The 13479-nt window shown below is 35.3% G+C and overlaps 1 pseudogene; it reads right to left on the reverse strand.

Annotated features, from left to right (window-relative positions):
* Positions 1-12054: 12054 nt before the first annotated feature.
* Positions 12055-12756, reverse strand: LOC132482399 (dnaJ homolog subfamily B member 6-like; annotated as a pseudogene).
* Between the last annotated feature and the right edge of the window lie 723 nt (positions 12757-13479).

Below are 13479 nucleotides of genomic sequence, written 5' to 3' on the forward strand. Positions count from 1 at the left end.
CTAAACAACTTGAAATTATTGATTACATCTATAGTTCTTTATAAAATAATGGACATGCACAATGCACATGCAAGGCAAAACTGGCATAAATCTTATTGGACAACCTGGAATTGACCTTCAATCCTTGCTGAACATCCTATTAGTATAACCACCCCCCTCCCCAAGAATAGAGAACCAGGCTACTAGGTCCCAGCCATCAAGGGACATGATGAGCCCAGGGCAGGTAAGCAACCTGCACCGAGGGACGAAATAATTGATCACCTTATGCTTTTTATCAAAAGATTTATGATAAAAAGGGGGAGATGGATGAAATAAAAATTCGTAATTTAAGGTAACTCTCTAAAAATTTAAACATAAAATTTTCTTCTGCCCTTTGGCCTCCTCTCTCCCTTCTACTGTGCATTGTGTATCTGCATTATGCATTGACCAGACCTCCCCCATGGCAGAAATACCTGGTCCACCATATAGAGCAATATACTCCCAGTGCTAGCAAGATCATTCCTTAGGAGATAACATTCCTTCTTAATCCTGCAAGGGGTCAGGATGACCCATTACTTTGTAAGTGCAATTCTAGATTGTGTACACTCTCAATACATCCTGTGATTTATAACCTTCTGTCTCAAAAATGTATATAACTGTGCTTTGACCTCTAATGGGCAGAACAGTTCTCAAAGCTCTCTGGGTTATAATCTATCTCCTGGGTTATAATCCTCAGGTTGGCTCTAATACAATTTTCCATCTCTTTCATAGATTGACTATTGATTAACTTTTCATCAACACATTTTTTTTTAAGCCTGTAGCCGGTTACTTTGTAAGAGTCTGGAGGTGAGCTCACAGCAAGTTTGACTGTAATATAACCATTTCCGAAGAGGGTTTTATTTTACTTTGTAATAAAATTTTAAGTGATTTGTCAAGAAAATATCCAAACTCAAATAAAAATTTGTCTCTTGTTCTACAGTTGGATCATGTATACTAAGACATTTTTTCACTATGTACAACAAAAATAAAGTATCTTTGGGTCTTTCCTGGCGGTCCAGTGGTTAAGACCCTGCGCTTCCAATGCAGGGGGTGCAGGTTTGATCCCTGGTTGGGGAACTAAGATCCCAAACGCCATGTGGCACAACCAAAAAAAAATAAAAACAAGTAAAAAATTAAAATAAATAATGAAGGGAAAATAAAGAAAAAAATTCTCTTTAAAATGACATTTCAATAGCTGATGTTGCCAAACTAATTAATATAAAAAAGGGGTTTGAAAGGGAGAAAACCTTTTTTAAATATGAGTTACTTGGTACTATATTAAGATTAAGGGGAAAATACTCTTCCCGCAAATTATGAATCTGTATCTGTATCTTATTAATATGAGCATTTTTAATATTATTCCTTTATTTTAGAATGAATAATGCTTATAAGTATAACTAAGTCTCAAGTATAAAGGGGCTGATTATCTGCCTGGAGTATAATTTGAGCCTTTATTCCACTCCCAACTTATCATTTAGAAATTTCATCGTATTAATAACAAAAGTTAGGCAACTAAAGGAACAAGGTATAATTCAAATAAGCAAATTCTGTTCTTTATTAGCTGCCCTTGAGAAAGTTTGAAAATGGAGTTGAGGGGAAGAAATACCATAATGCTTATACTCATCAATTTATTTAATAGTGTTCTCTTTCTTCTCTATTAGCAAAGCAGTTGAACAAAGTTTTATGTACTTACTCAAAGAGACTAAATCTTGGTATGTTAAATGGCTTGCTCCATGTTGGTTTAACATGCACACATAAACATATAAAACAAACCAAATAAATACTTAAGAACTTGATGTAGAGAGGAGATTCCTTCCCCAAAAAGAAGCTTCTGGTAAGATGAAGTAGACATACTTTTCCCTATTCTTCTCACTATTCGTTCTTACAAATAAGAACCCTGGACACTATATATAAAATAAGAATATGAAAGGTGGAGAGAAGGCAGACAGCTAGGGTCCTTGGGACCAAAAGGAAGAGATGTTTATGAGTTCTGTGGGGTTTCTCTTTGCCTCATGTATCCCAGACTTGGAACTGAAGAAGCTAGAAACCTCAAACTGCCAATTACTGCTGTAAAAGTCCCAATAAATCCCGGTCTCCCTAGCAACAGATCAGGAAAGGAGCATCTTAACAAGGCAGAAAACTTTTATATAATAATTGCTCTACTCCAGTCAAACATTACAGAAAAGAACTGTGGCTCCTCACCCCTACCCATACCAGAAAAATCCAGGTGGGTACCACAGAATTCTCATGAGGTTGTAGCAGAGCACCATAACATTCATGCGTGGGTGATGTTCAAGAGGTCTAAGTAGATAACTGGGATTCTCATCCCCCTTCATCAGCAATGAAACCATTCATCCCCATGATACCAGTGGAGACCACGTAGAAACTCTGGACTTCAGCCCCATGCAGCACAACATTTTTTTACCTACTGGGGAAATATCAAAGGAGAAGTGGAGAGTAAGGAACTTCACTATCACCTAATGGTACCAAAGCACCCCCATTACAGTATCACTGGAGACTGTGAGGGAAGTCAGAATTCTGATTCTGGCCCAGCAGTAAAAATAAGCAAAGAAGCTCCCATCCTTAGGCGGTAATGAGGTCAAGTGGGGAATCTGGAATTCTACTTACACCTGGAAGTAACAAGGTGGTGATACTCCTTACACTGCCAAAACACTGTGAGAGAAAACGAGGTGAAGCAGAAGATTTAAATAACACCCAGAGTCTAATAACATAATATTAAAATGTTCAGGTTTCAACTGAAAATCACTTATACCAAGAACAAAGAGGATCTTAAACTGAATGAAAAAAGAAAATCAAAGTGTGTCAACACTGAGATGATACAGATGATAAAATTATTTGAAAATGATTTTCAATCAACTCTTATAAATAAGCATCAGTGAGGAGTTAGAAACACAGCTGAAACAAAAATAGAAAGTCTCATTAAGGATTTAGAAAGCACCAGCAAGGAAATAGAAGAAATAAAAAAGACCAAATGAAATTTTAGAAGGAAAGCATAGAGTAAGTAAAAATTAAAAGCTCAATAGGTGGGCTCAAGAGATTGGAGAGAACAGGTAAAAAATTTATGAACTGAAGATGCAGCATTAAAAATTGCCCAAACTCTTATAAGAAACAAAAAGCAGAGAATGACATCCTTCATAAATGTATATGCAAAAGTATTCAACAATATATTAGCAAACAGAATTCAAAAATATATAAAAAGGATATACACCATGACCAAGTGAGATTTCTTCCATCTATGTAAGGCTAGTTCAACATTTGCAAGTCAAATGATGTAAACTCTCACATTAACAGAGTAGAGAAGAAAAATCATATGATTATATCAATAGATGCAGAAGAAAACACTTGACAAAATCCACCAGCCATTCATGATAGAAACTCTCAGAAAGCTAGGAATAGAGAAGGACTTCCTCAATTTGATTAAAAAAAAACATTAAAAAATCCACTACAGCCAAAATCATTTTTTTATATTTTTAACATCTTTATTGGAGTATAATTGCTTTACAATGGTGTGTTCGTTTCTGCTTTATAACAAAGTGAATCAGTTACACATATGCATATGTTCCCATATCACTTCACTCTTGTTTCTTCCTCCCTCCCACCCTCCCTATCCCACCGCTCTAGGTGGTAACAAACCACCTAGCTGATCTCCCTGTGCTATGCGGCTGCTTCCCACTAGCTATCTATTTTATGTTTGGTAGTGTATATATGTCGATGCCACTCTCTCACTTTGTCACAGCTTACCCTTCCCCCTCCCTATATCCTCAAGTCCATTCTCTAGTAGGTCTGTGTCTTTATTCCCATCTTGCCCCTAGGTTCTTCATGACCATTTTTTCCCTTAGATTCCATATATATGTGATAGCATACAGTATTTGTTTTTCTCTTTCTGACTTACTTCACTCTGTATGACAGACTCTAGGTCCATCCACCTAACTACAAAAAACTCAATTTCGTTTCTTTTTATGGCTGAGTAATATTCCATTGTATATATGTGCCACATCTTTTTTTTTTCACTGTTTCAAATCTTTATTTCCCTTTGAATGTAGCCCAAGCCTCAGTACTTTCATCTAAGAAAGTATCGTGTCAGATTGTATTACAAAATAAAATTTTATAAGTCCTATAAATAATTCCAAGTTTTACCCAATTTCCATTCCCCACAGCTCCAGCCCCACAAGAAATTCATGCAATTATTTAAAATAAATTATAATTCAATAGGAATAAATTATTCAAAACAATAGATCTAAAGAAGTTTTCTAGACTCTTGTGGAATAATAGGGTAAGCTAGATAAATCATGTACCTATATTTAGCTTAGTTTAAATTTTAAACAATTTTAACAATAGCTGTTACAGAATTTATAGTGAAAGAGGTACCTCAAGAATTGCAGGCAAAGGTTAATCTAAGTTGCTCTGTCTAAACTATGCTTTGGGGTCCTATTTAGCATTTTTAAAAATTTATTTATTTATTAACATCTTTATTGGAGTATAATTGCTTTACAATGGTGTGTTAGTTTCTGCTTGATAACAAAGTGAATCAGTTATACATATACACATGATCCCATATCTCTTCCCTCTTGCGTCTTCCACCCTCCCTATCCCACCCCTCTAGGCGGTCACAAACCACCAAGCAGATCTCCCTGTGCTACGCGGCTGCTTCCCACTAGCTATCCACTTTATGCTTGGTAGTGTATATATGTCCATACCACTCTCTCACCTCGTCACAGTCTACCCTCCCCCTCCCAATATCCTCAAGTCCATTCTCTAGTAGGTCTGTGTTTTTATTCCCGTCTTACCCTTAGGTTCTTCATGACCTTTTTCTTTTTTTTTTCTTAGATGCCATATATATGTGTTAGCATATGGTATTTGTTTTTCTCTTTTTGATTTACTTCACTCTGTATGACAGACTCTAGGTCCATCCACCAAACTACGAATAACTCAATTTTGTTTCTTTTTATGGCTGAGTAATATTCCATTGTATATATGTGCCACATCTTTATGAATTCATCTGTTGATGGACACTTAGGTTGCTTCCATGTCCTGGCTATTGTAAATAGAGCTGCAATGAACATTTTGGTACATGACTCTTTTTGAATTATGGTTTTCTCAGGGTATATGCCCAGTAATGGGATTGCTGGGTCGTACTAGAACAAAAAATTTCACAATTTGTATGGAAACACAAAAGACTCCGAATAGCCAAAGCAATCTTGAGAATGAAAAGCAGAGCTGGAGGAATCAGGCTCCCTGACTTCATACTATACTACAAAGCTACAGTAATCAAGACAGTATGGTACTGGCACAAAAACAGAAAGATAGATCAATTGAACAGGATAGAAAGCCCAGAGATAAACCCATGCACATATGGTCACCTTATCTTTGATAAAGGGGGCAAGAATATACAGTGGAGAAAAGACAGCCTCTTCAGTAAGTAGTGCTGGGAAAACTGGACAGGTACATGTAAAAGTATGAAATTAGAACACTCCCTAACACCATACACAAAAATAAACTCAAAATAGATTAAAGACCTAAATGTAAGGCCAGACACTATCAAACCCTTAAGGGAAAACATAGGCAGAACACTCTATGACATAAATCACAGCAAGATCCTTTTTGACCCACCTCCTAGAGAAATGGAAATAAAAACAAAAATAAACAAATGGGACCTAATGAAACTTCAAAGCTTTTGCACAGCAAAGGAAACCATAAAGAAGATCAAAAGACAACCCTCAGAATGGGAGAAAATATTTACAAGTGAAGTAACTGACAAAGCATTAATCTCCAAAATTTACAAGCATCTCATGCAGCTCAATATCAAAAAAACAAACAACCCAATCCAAAAATGGGCAGAAGACCTAAATAGACATTTCTCCAAAGAAGATATTCAGATTGCCAACAAACACATGAAAGAATGCTCAACATCATTAATCATTAGAAAAATACAAATCAAAACTACAATGAGATATCATCTCACACTGATCAGAATGGCCATCATCAAAACATCTACAAACAATAAATGCTGGAGAGGGTGTGGAGAAAAGGGAACCCTCTTGCACTGTTGGTGGGAATGTAAATTGATACAATCACTATGGAGAACAGTATGGAGGTTCCTTAAAAAACTAAAAAAAAAGAAGGAGTATTAAACATGAACAAGTTTAGACCTAATGGTTTGGAAAATTCTCAGTCTCTCCTAAAGGCAAGCTATGTTGAAGTTAAGAAATGGCTTCCAAGTAACGATCAAACCCAGGGTCCTGCCGGAAAAATACTGTATGCTCTCAAGGTGAAGCTGAGGGTATAGCTCTAAAATCCTTTGTTAAGGCATCAAAAAGATACAATGTTCTGCTTTAGACTATTAAGTTGGACAAAAAAAAGCACTTTAGAGTTTAAGGTTGTGCCTAAGAGTATCTTCATCAAACAAGAGTATCTAAGAAACATAAAAACTTTATTATACAACCCTCCTGACATAAGACCAGGGTGAAGAAGGGTTTAATTGGAAGAAATTCAGGGTGTGGTGTTTATTCATAAGAGACCAAAATGATTTTAAAAGAATTACATTTCCAGACATACCACCAACTTTCACTGACAGGGACAAAAACACTACAAAAAGGAAAAAAGGACTTTGAACCTCCGAAACCTACTAGCAGGGAGCAAACCACAAAAACTACATAGTTGAAAATATAGCTTACCTAGCAAATAAAAGGAAGGATGACTCAAAGGGTGGAACCAAGAACAATGAGTAAGGACTGAGCCCTTCCTGGGCAGGAATGGGGCTGAGTCCTTAATGAAGAAATTTACAAAATTTTCCTGTCTGGATTTCAGAATTTCTATGTACTTCTTTGTGCTTCACATTTTCTCCCTATTTGAATAGGAATACCCATAGGGGTTTTCTTTATCACTCTCGACCCTGTATGTTGGGCAAATGGAGTGCACATAATTCAGATCGAGAACTATACTTGAGGGGATTTACTTAAGAAAGTATACCTGAGAAAACTTCATCTGTGCATGGATCTGATTTAGATGATGATTTCACAGACTTTGAGCCGACGGTATAGTGAGATGAGACTTTTGTGGGCCTTTGTAGTGGGTAAGTATATTTTGCATGTGGGAGGATTGTAAATAATTTGTGGCCACATGGGGGACCTATAGGGTTTTAAAATTCACATGTACTTTACATGAGGTAAAATTCACCACTTTAAAGGGTACACTTCCGTGGTTTTGGGGACATTCACTAGGTTCTGCAACCATCTCCACTATCTAATTCCAGAACATTTCTATTGATACCCCCACCCACCAAACCAAGCCATACCTATTAGTAGTTAGTCCTAGTTTGTCTCTTCTCCCATATGATAGCAATAACTACTCTACAGATTTCTATCTCTATAGATTTGTCTCTACAGATTTGTCTATTCTGATTATTTCATATAAGTGGAATCATAGAATACGTAGCCTCTTGCATATGGCTTCTTTCACTTAGCATGTTTTCAAGGTTTATCCATCTTGAAGCATATATCAGTTCTTCATTTCATTTTATTTCTGTATAATATTCCTTTGGATGGTTATGTCACATTTTATCTGTCCACATCCATTTTATTTGTCCATCCAGCATTTAATGTATTGAATACATTTGGTTATTTTCATTTTTTGGCTATTATGAATAATGTTCTTATAACCAGTCATGTACAAGTATTGTATGGACATACATTTTCATTTATCTTGGGTATATACCTAGGAGAGGAATTCCTGTGTCATAAAGCAACTTTATTTTACCTTTTTGAGCAACTGCCAAACTTATTTTCCACAGCAAATGCACCATTTTACATTCCCTTATGATTTCTTTTTTAACCCATTCCTTATTTGGTAGTGTGTTGTTTGATTTCCACATTTTGCGGTTTTTCTAAATTTCCTTCTGTTACTAATTTCATATTTCATTTCACTTTAGTTACAACACTTACTTTGTATGATTTAAATCCTTTTAAAATGTATTAACACGTTAATGGCTTAAGATACAATCTATCATTCACGGTGTTCCAGGTTCACTTGAGAATAATATTCTGATGAAATTTGGTGAAGTGTTCTATAGGTAACTATTAGATCTGCTTGGTAATTAGGGATGTTCAAGTCTTCCATTTCCTTGCTGATCTTCTATCTACTGTTTCTGTCCATTATTGAAAGTAGGGTATTGAAATATCCAACTCTTATGATTAAATTACCTATTTCTCCCTTCCATTCTCTCCATTTTTACTTTATACATTTTGGAGCTCTGTTGTGAGGTGCTCTGTTGTGAGGTGTTTAATTTATTATATTTTTTCCAGGGATTGATGATTTCATCATTATATAATGTCCTTTCTCAGGACTTCCCTGGTGGTGTGGTGTTTAAGAATCCGCCTACCAATGCAGGGGACACGGGATCAATCCCTGGTCCCGGAAGGTTCCACACACCATGGAGCAACTAGCCTGTGTGCCACAACTACTAAGCCTGCACTCTAGAGCCTGTGAGCCACAACTATGGAGCCCACGCACCAGAACTACTGAAGCCTGTGTGCCCTAGAGCCCATGCACCACAACTACTGAGCCCACGTGCTGCAACTACTGAAGCCCATGCACCTAGAGCCTGTTCTCTGCAACAAGAGAAGCCACCGCAATGAGAAGCCCATGCACCACAATGAAGAGTAGCCCCTGCTCACCGCAACTAGAGAAAGCCCACGTGTAGCAATGAAGACCCAACGCAGCCAAAAAAAATGTCCTTTCTCTCTAGTGACAATTTTATTTCAAAGTCTATTTTGTCTGATATTAGCATATGAACTTCAGCTCTCTTGTGAGTAGTTTCCGTACACTATATTTTTACTTTCAAACAATTTGTGTCATTAAAACTAAAGTATCTGTAGACAGCATTTAGTTGGATCATTTTTTCAAAAAATCCATTCTGCTAATCTCTGCCTTTTAATTGGAGAGGTTAGTCCACTTACATCTAAAGTAATTATGGATAAGGAAGGACTTATTTGTAGCATTTGGATATTAATGTTCCATATCTTATGTCTTTTTGGTTTCTCCATACTTATTTTATTTCCTTTTTTAGTATTAAATAGATATTTTCTAGTGTATTATTTTCATTCCCTTGTCATTTATTTTACTATATCTTTTAGTCATTATCTTACTGGTTGCTTTAGGATTACAATTAACATCTTAACTTATAACAATCTAGTTCAGATTAACACTGACATAATTTCAATAGTATACATTTTGCTTCTACATATCTCCATTCCTCTCCCAATCTGTATGCTTCTATTGCCACAGAATACATCTTTACATGTTGTGTTCCCATTAATGCAGATTTATAATGACTGCTTTTTGCAACTGTCTTTTAAATCATATAGCGAAAAAGAAGTTATAAGCCAAAAATACAATAATACTGGCATTTACATTTACCTATTTAGTTACCTTTCCTGCTGTTCTTTATTTCTTCATGTCGAGTTGAGTTACTGTCTAGTATCCATATATTTCAAACTAAAGGACTCTCTTTAGCATTCATTAAAGGGCAGGTCTGCTAGTAAAAAAAAAACCCTCAGTTTTTGTAGATCTGGAAATGCCTTAATTTCTTTTTCATTTTTATTGTGGTAAAATATACATAATTTTTTATCATTTTAATCATTTGTAAGTGGCGTTAAATATACTCACAATGTTTTGTAAACATCACTACTAAATCAATACCCAAAACATTTTCATCATCCCAACAAAGCCCCCATACACATTAAACAAAAACTTGAGCTTCTAACCCCATCCTTTGCCCCCAGCCTCTGGTAATCTCTGTTCTACTTTCTGTCTCTATGAATTTGCCTATTCTAGGTGTGTCATAAAAGTGAAAGGATACATTATTATATTTTCATCTGTATCTGGCTTATTTCACTAAGCATAATGTTTTCAAGGTTTACCCATGGTATATCCTATATCAAAATGTAATTCCTTTTTGTGACACAATGATATTCCATTGTATGAATATACCACATATAGTTTATCCATTCACCTGTTGATTGACACTTCGGTTGTTTCCACCTTTTGGTTATTGTGAATAATGCTGCTATGAAACTTGTTACAAATATCTGAGTCACTGTTTTGAGTTCTTTTGGATATAAATCTAGGAGTGAAATTGCTGTATCATTTGGTAGTTCTATATTGAACCTTTTGAAAAATTGCCAAACTTTTTCATAGCAATTTCACCTTTTTACATTCCCACCAGAAATGCACAAAGATTCCAAATTCTCCATATTCTTGACAACACTTGTTTTCTTTTTTTAAAAATTATAGACATCCTTTGTAGGTGTGAAATGGTATCTTACTGTGGTTTTTATTTATATTTCCCTGATGACTAATCATGTTCAACATCTTTTCATGAACTTATCAGCAGGTTGTATATCTTCTTTGGAGAAATGTGTACTTAAGACCTTTACCAATTTGGGGTGGGTTGGTTTGTCTTTCTATTGTTGAGTTTTAAACGTTTTTATGTATCCTGGGTATTAATCTCTTATCAGATTTATGGTTTGAAAATATTCTATAGCATTCTTCAGATTGTCTTTCTGCTTTCTTCATAGGATCATTTAATGCATAAAATTTCTTAATTTTCATGACGTCCCATTATTTTTTCATTTATCTCTTGTGCATTTGGTGTCATATTCATGAAATCATTGCCACATCCAATGTCATTAGGATTTTCTGCAGTGTTTTCTTCTAAGAGTTTTAAAGCTTTGCAATATAAATGTAGATATTTGATCCATTTTGAGTTAATTTATGTATATGGTATGAGGGTCGAGTTTCATTCTTTTACATGTGAATATCCATGCAGTTTTCCATGCACCAATTATGAAAAAATTGTCCTTTCCCTACTAAATGGTCTTGGCACATTTGTCAAAAACAAATCGATTATATATGTGAGGATTTATTTCTGGCCTTTATATACTATTCCACCTATCTCTATGTCTGTCCTTATCACCAGTACCATCCTGTTTTACCTACTGTAGCTTTGTAGTAAGTTTTGAAGTTTGGAATTGCAAGTCCTCCAAATTTATTCATCTCTTTCAAGATTGTTTTGGCTAACATGGACTCGAGATTCCATATGAATTTTAGGATGGGTCTTTTTGATTTCTACCAAAAATGTCATTAAAATTCTGATGATTGCATTGAATCTGTAGATCATTTTGAGTAGCATTCTCATCTTAACAGTATTAAGTTTTCCAATCCATAAACACAGGATGTCTTTGCATTTATTTAGGTCTTCTTTAATTTCTCTCAGAAAAATGTTTTATAATTTTTGGTGTACTAGCATTTTGCCTAAATTTATTACTGAGAATTTAATTCATAAATTAATTAAATTAATTAAGTTTTTACAGGTCCCACTCAGGAAGGAATGCATCGAACACATTCACATTTCCATTCTTTTTTTTAAGCAAATGACAAAGACCCAGCTTACCAGCTTTACTTTTTTAAACCTAAGCTTATCATTACATGTTTAAACAATTGTCAAAATGTACTAAGTGGCCAGCATTCATGCACAAGTAGAAAACATCCTCAATTTATATTAAATCAAAAGTGTGTTACCATTAATGCATTAATGTCTTTCACTACTAAATACTGAAAAAAATAGAATTTGTGTATGTGTGTGTGTGTGTGTAAGATTCATCCTGGCAATACTGACTTCACAGCAGACTGACACTACTTGGCTCATGTTTCAAACACAATGCAAAAGAAGGTCTGTGCTGGTGTTAGTGTACAAAAGAATCAAAGCCACCTTAGATTACATTTAATAAAAAAAGCAATGTGCATATACAGATTTACAACAATTTTAAAGACCAAAAAATATGGAACTGTTATGTGGTCCCAACAATAAACTTGAAAGCATATGACAAATAGGGGTTCCAGTGAACTGTTTATAAATACTTTACATTAGGTGCAGTTATACTAAAAGTTGAATTCATTTTAAATCTTCAAGAAATGTTCCTATATTTATAGTTTAACATTTCAGTTAAATGTATGCAATTACTCCTTATCCAAGCATAGCTGCTGCTCCTTGCATTTTATTGTTAAGGACTTTAACTGGCCATCTTTTTCAACTTCTAATCTTTCTTCACCATTCTTGACAATTCTCTTTGTAGTGATTTTTCTGCCATTAATTAATTTAGTAGAAGTTGACATAGATTTGAAGTTGCCCATCCCACTATCACCAAATGACATGGAAGAGAATGAAGTGAGTCCCCCATGATGTAGTGAACTGAACAATGTAAATTTTGGGTCAAAAGAAGAACATATACCTCTAAAAGATGGAAATCCACTTAAGGCAGAGAAAAATGACCCTGTGCCCCATCTTTTGTTTCCATGGGGCCCCTGCAAATATGTTCTCAAGTGGGTCTTCAAAGAGGTCAAATTTAAAAAAGTATCTTCCACCAAAATATTCCCTGAAGACATCTGGATTAAGGAATCTGAAGCCAAACTCAAATGGCCTGTCAAAATGACTTCCACCTCCATCATTTGTTTTTAGCATATCTGTCATAGATGTCCCATTTTTTAATATGTGATAACATCTCAAACACCTCATATACCTTGGCTATTTGAATTTTCTCTCCTCTTTTTCTTCTCAAGATTCTTATCTGGTTGCTATGCTGATGCCTGTTTCCAAGAAGCCTTTTTAATATCCTTGGATGAAGCATGTCTCTGCATGCATAGAACTTCATAGTAATCCATCGTGTTTTAGCAAGCTGTTGGAAGGAGTCCAAGGACGTGGAAGCAGGTGGATAGAAGCAGCAGCGATGGGGTGATGGCCTGGGTCTCCTGTTGGCTCTGGCATGGCTGTGCTGGTCATGGAGGTGCAGACGGCAGCTCCCCAAGATTTCCTTTCTCTCCTTGGATTTAGGCTTTTAGATATTATTATAAATGGAATTCCATTCTTAATTTCATTTTGGATTGTTGCTCATGTACAGATACACATCTGATTTTTGTTTTCATTTGTACCCTGCAATTATGAAGAACTTGCTTTTTAGTTCTACTAGCTTTCTTGTGGATTCTTTTGAATTTTCGAAAGATTAGATCATATAATCTGTGAATAGAGGTAGCTTTACCCCTTCATTTCCAATGCTGATGCCCCCTTTTTTCCTGTATAATAGCTATTGCTAGTAATTCCAGTAAGACATGAATGGCAAATGATGAAAGTGGGTATCCTTGTCTTGTCAGTGATCTTAGGGGTAAAATTTGCAGTCTTTCATCAATGAGTATGATGTTAACTGTGGGTTTTTCATAAATGTCCTGTATCATGTTGCAGAATTTTCCCTATATTCCCAGTTTTCAGAGTCTTTATCAAAAAAGGGTGCTGGATTTTGTCAAATGCCTTTCCTGCATAAATTGAGATGATCATGAGGTTTTTTTTCCCTTTGCTCTATTCACATCATGTATTATATTGATTGATTTTCT

The sequence above is a fragment of the Mesoplodon densirostris genome, chromosome X (genome assembly GCF_025265405.1).
Source record: "Mesoplodon densirostris isolate mMesDen1 chromosome X, mMesDen1 primary haplotype, whole genome shotgun sequence".
Lineage (NCBI taxonomy): Eukaryota > Metazoa > Chordata > Mammalia > Artiodactyla > Ziphiidae > Mesoplodon > Mesoplodon densirostris.